This window comes from Salmo salar, chromosome 23 (assembly GCF_965601325.2).
Source record: "Salmo salar chromosome 23, fSalSal1, whole genome shotgun sequence".
NCBI lineage: Eukaryota > Metazoa > Chordata > Actinopteri > Salmoniformes > Salmonidae > Salmo > Salmo salar.
This window is the reverse complement of record NC_138313.1, coordinates 48627232-48639569: the sequence shown is the minus strand read 5'-3', so window position 1 is coordinate 48639569 and position 12338 is coordinate 48627232. Positions and strand designations below refer to the sequence as shown.

The window sequence follows — 12338 nt, the reverse complement described above, 5'->3', positions numbered from 1 at the left end:
AGACAGAGAGAGAGAGAGACAGAGAGAGAGACAGAGAGAGAGAGACAGAGAGAGAGACAGAGACAGGGAGAGAGACAGAGAGAGAGGGACGGACAGAGAGAGAGAGGGACGGACAGGGAGAGAGAGAGAGAGAGAGAGAGAGAGAGAGAGAGAGAGAGGACAACATAATGATTGAGATGAATAGTTTCACGTTAAGTTAATTTCATATCACATGTAACAAGGCAGTTTAGTTACCTGGAGGAAATGGATGTGATCCTCTGTGTGTGAGAGCTGCTCCAGCTCAGTGCATCTCTTCCTCAGCTCAGCTATCTCCTTTTTCAGTTGCTCCAGGAGTCCTTCAGCTTGACTCACTTGAGCCTTCTCTTGGGCTCTGATCAGCTCCTTCACCTCGGAGCTCCTTCTCTCAATAGAGCGGATCAGCTCAGTAAAGATCTGATCACTGTCCTCCACTGCTGCCTGTGCAGAGCGCTGTTAAGAGAGAGAGAGAGACAGAGAGACAGAGAGAGAGAGAGACAGAGAGACAGAGAGAGAGACAGAGAGAGAGAGAGAGAGAGAGACAGAGAGAGAGACAGTAGGTACAGTAGCCTCTGCACCTCATTGAGTCAGAACGCTGCCACCCTGCTCTCCATGTCCACCAGGCCTTGTCCCCCCTCCTGGACAGGCAGGTACAGAACACCGCATGGCCCTGCTCTACTCTCCTCCCTCCTGGTACCCCCTCCAGTAGCCTGCCCCGTAGCAGAGCTAGACCCAGCCTCTGCCCCCTGAGTCCTAGTAGGCTGGACAATAGAACGAGTCAAAACGGCCAAAGAACGTTGTCTGAGCTGGAACACTAGCGAGGTCATAGCAAATGAATTGAAACGAACCTTCACAGAGCCTCTTCTGACTGGAATGATCCTTAGAATTCCATTTCCCCTAAATGGCACCAAAAAATGTCTACCTTCTTATTTGACCACTAAAACCTGTTCTTAGGACCAAACTGAAAAATAACAACTGGTGTAGAAAGTAAACACCCGCACCTCGATTGTGCCAAGTGTGTTTATGTCTGCGTTACCAGGAAGTAGGAAAAAACGGGCAACTTCTGACTATTTCTGGTCTAGCGATCGATGACAGCAGAGGACGCTGCCCAACCTTATGTCATTAGAAAGAGGAGATTCTCCTGATTTAAAATGGTGTCCGACATGAAAACATCTAAATTTACACATTGTGAGATATTTAGTGAAATAAACAGAAAAACCATAACTAAGCTACTCAAACTTACATCATTAGAAATAATAGGTTATCCTGATTAAAATGGTGTAGAACTTTAAACCATTAAAATAAATTCATCTATTACAGATAATTGGAGAAATAGACATGTCCCTATTTCCCCAAAACAATGGCAGTCTGAAAGTTATAACAGCAGTCTTTTAATTAACCAGCTTACCATTTATCTACGACCATTTGACTTTGTGTTTAACATTTAGTGGTTTGTAATCTAGTGGTTAAGAACGTTGGGCAGTAACTGAAAGGTGGCTGGTTCCAATCCCCGAGCAGACTAGGTGAAAAATCTGTAAATCGCTTTTTTTTAGGCAGATTTGGGCTCTTAACCCTAGTGGCTCTGGATAAGAGTGTCTGCTAAATTACTCACATGTAAACGTGAACTAGACCTCTGTGAAAGGGCAACAGGTAGCCTAGTGGTTAGAGTGTTTGGCCAGGCAGCAGGAAGCCTAGTGGTTAGAGCATTGGGCCGGGCAGCAGGTAGTCTAGTGGTAAGAGCTTTAGACCGGGCAGCAGGTAGTCTAGTGGTTAGAGTGTTTGGCCAGTTACCGAAAGGTTTCTGGATTGAATCCCCGAGCTGACAAGGTAAAAATATGTCGTTCTGCCCCTGAACAAGGCAGTTAACCTACTGTTCCCTGGTAGGCCATCATTGTAAATAAGAATTTGTTCTTAACTGACTTGCCTAGTTAAATAAAGGTTACATTTAAAATATAAAAAGCGTGGCATTAACTTTTCATTATTCACAGACAGACTCTCCTGAAAACTGCTCAGCAAAGCAAAGGCTCTTTTGAGATCTACCAGATTTATATTAAAAAAGCTCATTTTCAGTGTCTGTGTCCAGTGTGTGTTTATATGTTAAGGGGGTTTTACTTTGGCAGATAATGTCACCCATTTAAATATATACATTTTAATATAATTAACTAAATGTATGATGTTTTTGGTTTATGTCAGTTTTATTATGCTATAGATGGATATTTTATGGTTGTTAGTGATAAAATGAACTATAACACTTTATATTTTGCAATTCTGAGTAATTACTACTTTAGTAAGAATATCCACTGTATTCAGTACTGCTGATAATGCTAAATAATTCCAATAGATGGCAGCATAAGACAGTACAGATTAGTTCAGGTCAAGTACAAGTATCCAACTCAACAAGCCCCTCCAAAAGCTTGTTCCGTCTGCGAGCAGCGAGCACTCTGCCTTCTCCCACAAGAGAGGGGCATGTTGAGGTACATTTACTAACCGTGAGGGCTGCATGATGTAATTTATTGTCGGGCTGGAAGATGCATCGTCTTTTCTATTCCGAGGCTGTTTACTCCCAACATGACATATTAACATGATGTTATAATGCATGTTTACTAGGGTTGAGGTCAGCACATCTGACTAGTGGTTATTTGAACAGGGTTCAATACCTGCTATAGTTAATATTGTTTTGATCTCCCAAAAGCAACACAGGACTAACAAGAGATACTGTATATAGCTAACTAAAGTAATGATTGACCATTTTAGAAAATCATGGGACATATACAGTGAGGGAAAAAAGTATTTGATCCCCTGCTGATTTTGTACGTTTGCCCACTGACAAAGAAATGATCAGTCTATAATTGTAATGGCAGGTTTATTTGAACAGTGAGAGACAGAATAACAACAAAAAAATCCAGAAAAACACATGTCAAAAATGTTATAAAATGATTTGCATTTTAATGAGGGAAATAAGTATTTGACCCCTCTGCAAAACATGACTTAGTACTTGTCGGTACATGGCACCGTCCATCGTCCCTTTGATGCAGTGAAGTTGTCCTGTCCCCTTAGCAGAAAAACACCCCCAAAGCATAATGTTTCCACCTCCATGTTTGATGGTGGGGATGGTGTTCTTGGGGTCATAGGCAGCATTCCTCCTCCTCCAAACACGGCGAGTTGAGTTGATGCCAAAGAGCTCAATTTTGGTCTCATCTGACCACAACACTTTCACGCAGTTGTCCTCTGAATCATTCAGATGTTCATTGGCAAACTTCAGACCGGCATGTATATGTGCTAAATTGAGCAGGGGGACCTTGCGGGCGCTGCAGGATTTCAGTCCTTCACGGCGTAGTGTGTTACCAATTGTTTTCTTGGTGACTATGGTCCCAGCTGCCTTGAGATCATTGACAAGATCCTCCCGTGTAGTTCTGGGCTGATTCCTCACCATTCTCATGATCATTGCAACTCCACGAGGTGTGATCTTGCATGGAGCCCCAGGCCGAGGGAGATTGACAGTTCTTTTGTGTTTCTTCCATTTGCGAATAATCGCACCAACTGTTGTCACCTTCTCAGCAAGCTGCTTGGCGATGGTCTTGTAGCCCATTCCAGCCTTGTGTAGGTCTACAATCTTGTCCCTGACATCCTTGGAGAGCTCTTTGGTCTTGGCCATGGTGGAGAGTTTGGAATGTGATTGATTGATTGCTTCTGTGGACAGGTGTCATTTTTACAGGTAACAAGCTGCGGTTAGGAGCACTCCCTTTAAGAGTGTGCTCCTAATCTCAGCTCTTTACCTGTATAAAAGACACCTGGGAGCCAGAAATCTTTCTGATTGAGAGGGGGTCAAATACTTATTCACTCATTAAAATTCTAATTAATTTATAACATTTTTGACATGAGTTTTTCTGGATTGTTTTGTTGTTATTCTGTCTCTCACTATTCAAATAAACCTACCATTAAAATTATAGATGGATCATTTCTTTGTCAGTGGGCAAACGTACAAAATCAGCAGGGGATCAAATTCTTTTTTCCCTCACTGTAGTCTTTGGTTGCATGCTATTTTATGTCAATCTTATTGCTGCTTGTAGCCTATAGCTGATGCTTCGTGGTCTTATGCTGCCATCTATTGGAAATATTTACCAATTAAAAGTTATTAATTCACGTAAAGACATTGGTGAGGCAGCTGAGAAATAAAGTGTATTTAATTCGAGAGATCAGTCTCAAACCTGCCCCACCTGTCCCACGCCAATTGCTGGACTTTCACATAGAGGTTACTATGTCACCCAGTTCAAACCACATTTAACATATAAAACAAATGAGTCTTGTTTATCAAGAGTTCTGCCTTGCAATAATAAATATAATAAAATAACTAATAAAAGGCAAATGCTTACATAGGTTTTATTTAAAAAATAATAAATGCTATTTAGTACTAAAATGGTATTTACTAAAATAATATTATTACTAAAATAGTTGTAGGCCACCCTACCCTAGAATTAGGGTTCAGGCTAAAATAGGTTATACGTACAGTTAGAGTTTCTGTACAGTACTTGTGACAGTGTTCAATACAACTAATAGGAGCTGGAAGGGTGAAACATGACCTATAATAAGACCTGTTTTTTCAATACAACTAATAGGAGCTGGAGGGTGAAACATGAACTAAAATACGCCCCGCTTTTTCGCGTTTACTTCAAAACTACGCCAAACAGCTGGGACATATGGTAATATTATATAACTGGGCTCCTTGGCGGATGCAATGAACGAGTTTTATCAGTAAATGTGGTTAAAAATGTAGTGTCCAGCCTAGTCCTAGCCCCCGCTGCTGGCTGGTCACGCTTGTCTGCCTTAAACAAACCCTGTGTACCACCCCTCCCCTGTTTAACCTTGAATTTAGTTGAGAAACAAACACTCGTCTACGAAAAGAGACACCCAGCCGAGAGCCACGAAACGAAAACAACTTGTACATTGACCAAAACGAACCAACTCTTTACGGATCTGTTCGGTCGTAATAAATGGAGGCAGATTAGACACCACTAATATTATCGAAATCAGCACCAACACCCCTCACATAAATCATACTGGTAACTAGCCGGGTAACAAGACTCACCTTTTACATTACCACAACCACCGCCTTGTTCATTCTGGATACAGAGTGTATATGTTCCTCTCCCACCTGTTCACCGACCATGATCAATAATTCCTCCACACCATTCTCCAGAATGCACCTGAAGAGACAGTGTTTCTTCTCCACTCGGTTGAGGACATCACACCTCCCAAACAAACTACCCTACTCCCCCCTCAACTCTAACCGATAAACAGTGGAAACTAATATATAAACCCTTAACAACTACAAAATACATTTGGAAAATACGCAAAAAGAATAGTAGCCCTCCTCAGGAACCACAAAACCCTCACACAACACCTTCTTCTTCTATGATATAATGGCGGTCCTCAAACCAACGTTAAGGTGCATGGCACCACCTACTGTGCTGGAGTGTGTTCAATCACGGTTTAAACCATTTCTAAATCCTCCTATCTAAACAGAGGATATTTGAACATAACTATGGATTATTTTGAACCAAAACAACATTTGTGGTTGAAATAGAAGTCCTGGGAGTGCATTCTGACAAAGCACAGCAAAGGTAATCCAATTTTTCTTATAGTAATTCTAAGTTTAGTGAACGCCAAACTTGGTGGGTGTCAAATTAGCTAGCCCGTGATAGCGAGCTATCTACTCAGAATATTGCAAAATGTGCTTTTGCCGAAAAGCTATTTTAAAATCTGACACCGCGATTGCATAAAGGAGTTCTGTATCTATAATTCTTAAAATAATTGTTATATTTTTTGTGAACGTTTATCGTGAGTAATTTAGTAAATTCACCGGAAGCCTTGGATAAACCCAACCCCCGGGTGTTTACCCAACCAACTATCACAGGAAAGCAGTTAAATAGCAAGGTCTGTTCCTAGGATATGAACACACTTAGCCTGTCTCAGCACGGGGAAGAACAGCAAGTGTCTATTGGAAATGGCTGGAATGGAAGTGACATATGGAAACTGGCCTCTATTGGATAGATCATGGCTTTCATTTGTAGAGTCACTGGGTGACAACTGGTGGGGTTCTGTGTCTGAGCAACAAATGACATCTTTCCTGAATAGACCCGATGTGAATGCTGGAGCTTTTGCCATATCGGAAAACTGTGGAGCGGTGCCCGGAGGAGTGTGTTCATGTATGATGTATCATGTATGATGAAGACAGATGATTATGTTATTATCTCATTCGCCATATATGTCATAGGAGGTCGTTACAAATGTACCGACTTCCTAAAATGGGAATACAGTCAACCTGCAAACATTATAGAGGACATGATTGCAAAATACCCAGGAGGGTACCTGATGGCTAGACCGAGATCCATACCTGGTGGTCAAAGTGAGTTCCCTTGCATACGTGTAGTGGAAGAGATGCATACCATGATACAGTCACTAAGGAGTGCATGGTGGGGACTGTCTTTTGGGCAGTCACCAAATGGAAGGTCCTCAGGGTAATGTGAGCACACTGCCTTGTTAAACAACCTAAAAAGTATGCAAATGGAAAAAAGCAATCCTGCTGCAGCAATATGTTACATGGATGAACACCGTTCTGGGTACCTCTTTGACATTGTAACAGGGAAAGGAAAGGGATACAAAGTGATGTTCGACAGGTCTGGGTTTCGATGTGGGGCCAATCTACACTTCTCCAATATACGAGAGTTGATGGACTACATGACAAGGGCTAAGAATGTACTTTTTGTGCCACGACCTTCCCCTTAAAGTGAGTGGAGACAATGACAAGGATAGACTATGATCGAAGGACACAAGAGGGTCCGATGTGCTCAGCACAAGGCTATAGATATGAATAGTGAACTCTTTTCATAACATACTCTGTGTAAGCTATTGTATAATTATTGTATAATGCCATTCCAGCTAGCATTGAGTTTGTCTTCACATGAATAAACCAAATGAATGATCAGTCAGGGAGATGTGTCTTGTGCCTTTATTCAATATATTTGTGAAACATTACTGTATAACATAGTCCACCTGTACATATCACACAATTGCTGTTAACCTATACACATGTCGAACCATAGTAAACGTTATACCAATCCTTTAAAGACATATGGTTAATCAACATAAACTTCAACTGGGTTCTCCTGATCAACACCTCGGTGCTTAACTGTGTGACAGTAGCAATACTGTCAATGTCTTCTTCCTCACACCCCTCCGAAAGCCTCAGCCCATGGATGAGTTTTGTGTATATGTCCCAGAGTGTTGTTCCATAGAGTATGGTGATTGAGAGATGTCCAGTGATTTCACCTATGTTATCAGAGGGGCTCTGGATCAAGACTTTGACGTGAGGCCTATTTTCGTCTATAATGGCAATGTTGTCGGCGTACTCACTCATGGTCTGGTACAGTGCAGTGACGTATTTCACCACCATACATGTGTCTAGGAGGGAAAGATGTACAGTCGAGGTCTTGGAAGGCTCGCGGGCTTGCCATTGCCATCTCCTGAGTGACTCTGTGGAGAATCCCAAGGTCGTCAAGGCAGGCAGATCGCAAAAGAGCTAGGACATTTCTGAGAGCATCATAGTCCTTGTCAGTGCTGAGGTGATGAGAAGGTATGCAGACGTAACTGTCTGCACACTGGGGAAAAGAAAAGGATGATATTCCACTGGGTCCCATGATAACCCTGGCAAGACCTATTGTTGAACACAGGCCGCATGTGAATTGAAACTCCCCTCGGGCAGAAGCAACTAGAATGTCTAAAGCTCCTTTTGCGCTGTCTGATGCCCAGAGACTGTTTGACATCATGAAGGCTAAGACATTGATGAGAGCCTGCCTGTTGTCGTCATCATACACAGATAGGGTTCGATTGAAAGGAACTGTGTCTGTGCCAGCTATCTTGATACAGGAGCCACCGTTAATGTCAACGTTCCACTGGGATGAAAGTTTAGATGGATCGTTAGTCAGGACCCTTGTCTTGTTGTCATTGAGGACAGTGAACTTGGCTGGTATTTTGTCGAAGGTGCCTTGCTTGTATGCGGTAACTGTCATGTTGTCAATGATGAACAGAGTGCTGCAGTCTCCAAAGGGTATGAGCCCTTGCAAGTCAATCTTGAACATGGTAGGCTGATGTGCTTCACTGACCTTGTTCATTGTGTGGGTGAACACATACTCCTTCTGACTGAAAGACATCTTTATCCATGCTTGGGATGCTAAAGGTAAACTATCACCGGTCTGTGCTCGATGCATGTATACGAAATGGTATATACGGTAATTTTTGTCTCAGTCTACGTTCAGGCAAATGTTGAATAGTGTCACCGTTGAGGAGAGCGATGAGCAATGCCAGGCCGGGTAAGGATCACGAGAGCCACCGTCTTTCATTGACACACCGTCCTATCCGTCTCTTCTTGTCTTCACGTAGACACGCTGGATAAGCCTGTGACCGGGGATATTGTTGGTGAACAGGTCCTTGTAGAAGTTTTTACAACCCGTGCAATGATATGTAACCACCCTGCTGCAGTCAGAGAGAGGACGGCTCCTCTTTCCGAGCTTAGCCCGGACAGGGGCGATCCACTTTTTCTCTCTAAATGTCTCGATCCAGGTTCTCATGACTTTTGTGTCGGCGCAACAGTACGGCATGATGCAAAGAACAGATTCTGGGTACATAACGGGCCCAGAGCTGAAAGCGTCAGGGGTCTGTATCTGCAACATGAGTACAGTCTGATACAGAAGGCCTGCCAGGTCAACTAGAGTCCTCTCGCACAGCTCGCTTCTCACTATGGAAATCCTACCGGTAGTAGAGTATGTGATCCCAGCGTCTCGCAACATGACAATCGGCAATGAAAGCAAGATGGAGGCGGCAGAGCAAGAGTCGTTGTCGACAAGGGACAGTATGCCTTCCGGTATGGCTTCCGTGAGCCTTTTCCCAAGTGAGGCACTTAGGTTCCTGTAGACATCGCTGGGCTGTAGGGATATGTCCTTGGTGATTACATTGCTGCAGACCTCGAGTTTCTCACCGGGCAGACGCACCACCATTTCCCTGTTTATCCTTAGGTGCTCCAACTCACTAGTACCGCAGACGGGTATCATGTTTTCGGGGCAGTTGTTCATAACCGAGTTGAAAGCCATGGTTGCCCTCTTCAACCTCTGTCTGACTGAGGTGATTGAGGTGAGCAAGTGCTCTTTGCAATCGTCCAGGCTGTGGGAGCCAAGGGCAGAACTGTACATGTAGCGGGGTAAGCAGTAGTCTATAATGCAGTGAGCTAAAAGCTTTCCAGATCGGTTCACCAAGGTACAGTCTGCATAGTGAGCTATGAGCACCCTGGATTTGGCGAAACATTTGTTGAAAGGCTGGTAGGGGTGTGAAATGATCTCTGTGTAAGACGAGGAATCGATTTGGGTTAGGGGGACCTGGTTGTGATGATCCTCCGTGTTGGCATCTCTAACGTGAGTGGAGCCATGTTCATTATCACCGTCAGACACCTTGCTTGTGTCAGAACGCTTGGCCTCGCATATGAGCGATCCACCGAACATGGCCGTGATACACCCTGTGTTAGCCTGGAGGTTCAAGGGGTATCTGTAGAAGGCTGCTTCGCAAGGGTTACACTTGTGATACTCGGGGCATTCGACTGGCTTGACAGAGAGTCCTGTAATGTGCTGTAGTCACGTCTTCACCGTTTCTAGGTAGGTCGTTTTAACACTGGAGTTGGCTACCTTCAAGCGATCCAGCGTTTGTTGACTAAAGTGCTTGTTCTTTGCTGATTTGATGAGACTGCTCCAAGGAAATAACCCGGCTGCCATCTTGGACGAGATGAGTTGCGATGCTTTGCACGCTAACAGGTCTCTGAGGATGGCTTCCTTGCGCGAGAACATGTGGTTCATGCAGTATTTCCAGTCCTTGTACAGTGTTCTCACTGTGATGGTGTCGCTCGACGCAGACCCGTAGCCCTGTACGTGGACCAGTGTCGTAGAGACAGCAGAGAACCCAGAGTCCAGCTTCAAGGTTATAACATCGTCCACTCTGTAAGAGGTGAGGAAGGAGCTAGCTCGATGTAAGTCTAACCACTGCCCGACATCGTCCAGGATCGGTTCCCTCTCCAGGTATAAGATTACATCTCCGGCCTTGAGCTGGTGCCAGGGAGAGGTTGAAAAGCAGGATACCATGTCAGTCTCCAGTTTGACACAGTCTCCCCTCATCACGCAGGATATGAAGGTGTCCGTCACGGCAGAATCACAAGGGGAGCGCATACTTTTGAAGGCCGACAGCCCCCTGACCTTTACGTAAATCGAAGACAGAGCACCCTTGTCGTCTAGGTTGTGACTGGGAGCCACGTAGGTCTCCTTAGCTACGTGACAGTAGACCGAGCAACTGTTTTCATACTCCAACTTGACTCTCCTGTCTTTAACGAAGGGCCCTGTTATGTCCGCAACTTCTTCGGACCCAGGGACTCCTGCCACAAAGATGGGATATCCTTCCTTGGTGAATGTTCCTTTCGGGTCTCTGACTACATTTCTGTGTGTGTTACCTCTGCATATCATGTACATCCTCCCGAGAGTGTCCTCAACCAAGGCAGTGTGCAAGTAGTCCAGAGAGGCAGGCACCTGGGAGCCAGCCCTCTTAACCTGTTGGGGATAGGGGGCAGTATTGACACGGCTGGATAAAAAACGTACCCGATTTAATCTGGTTACTACTCCTGCCCAGTAACTAGAATATGCATATAAGTATTGGCTTTGGATAGAAAACACCCTAAAGTTTCTAAAACTGTTTGAATGGTGTCTGTGAGTATAACAGAACTCATATGGCATGCAAAAACCTGAGAAGATTTCATGCAGGAAGTGGCCTGTCTGACAAGGTGTCGTTCTTCTTGTCTCTGTTTATTGAAGAGTGAGGATCTTAGCTGTCCCGTGACACTTCCTACGGCTGCCATAGGGTCTCAGAAGGCGGCAAAAAGTTGAATCGTGGCTTTGCAGGCTCTGGCTGAAACAAAGTAGCGTGTTTGGGTAGTGGCAGGTTACAGTACTGTGAGACTCAGGCTCGTGCCCGCGTCGACCGAAAGCTTTGTTTACTTTCCTCTGTTTAGCTAAATGGACATTCCCGCTCGGAATATTATCGCTTTTTTACGAGAAAAATGGCATAAAAATGGATTTTAAACAGCGTTGGACATGCTTCGAAGTACGGTAATGGAATATTTCGAAATTTCTTGTCACAAAACGTGCCGGGCGCGTCACCCTTCTTTACCCTTTCGGATAGTGTCTTGAACGCACAAACAAAACGCCGCTATTTGGATATAACTATGGATTATTTGGAACCAAACCAATATTTGTTATTGAAGTAGAAGTCCTGGGAGTGCATTCTGACGAAGAACAGCAAAGGTAATCCAATTTTTCTTAGAGTAAATCTGAGTTTGGTGAGTACCAAACTTGGTGGGTGTCAAAATAGCTGGCCTGTGATGGCCGGGCTATCTACTCAGAATATTGCAAAATATGCTTACACCGAAAAGCTATTTTAAAATCAGACACCGCGATTGCATAAAGGAGTTCTGTATCTATAATTCTTAAAATAATTATGTTTGTTTGTGAACGTTTATCGTGAGTAATTTAGTAAATTCACCGGAAGTGTTCGGTGGGAATGCTAGTCACATGCTAGTCACATGCTAATGTAAAAAGCTGGTTTTTGATATAAATATGAACTTGATTGAACAAAACATGCATGTATTGTATAACATAATGTCCTAGGATTGTCATCTGATGAAGATCATCAAAGGTTAGTGCTGCATTTAGCTGTGGTTTGGGTTTATGTGACATTATATGCTAGCTTGAAAAATGGGTGTCTGATTATTTCTGGCTGGGTACTCTGCTGACATAATCTAACGTTTTGCTTTCGTTGTAAAGCCTTTTTGAAATCGGACAGTGTGGTTAGATTAACGAGAGTCTTGTCTTTAAAATGGTGTAAAATAGTCATATGTTTGAGAAATTGAAGTAATAGCATTTCTAATGTATTTGAATATCGCGCCACGGGATTACACTGGCTGTTGAGCCCTGTTATCCCCTAGAGCAGGGGTGTCAAACTCAAATACCCAGTGGGCCAAAATGTAAAACCTGAACAAAGTCGCGGGCCAACATTGAACAAATGAACCTTTTAATATGGACCCAAACAAGTTTTGCTTTAACATTGAATATGGAACAAGCATCGCTTATTACCATACAATATATAATTTAATAGTGGAGACATGCAAAATCGAATTTCAAATGAAAAAACACATCAATGGCATTCATTTATTAAATAAATAAAATTTAAATAAAAAT

The 12338-nt window shown here is 43.5% G+C and overlaps 1 long non-coding RNA gene across 1 annotated transcript; it reads right to left on the bottom strand.

Annotated features, from left to right (window-relative positions):
- Positions 1-270: 270 nt before the first annotated feature.
- LOC145863061 (uncharacterized) lies at positions 271-5462 on the bottom strand. Its single transcript, XR_014382392.1, has 2 exons — positions 5102-5462; positions 271-468 (listed from the first exon to the last, which is right to left on the bottom strand). It is a non-coding gene; the product is annotated as an uncharacterized LOC145863061 (long non-coding RNA).
- Positions 5463-12338: the final 6876 nt, after the last annotated feature.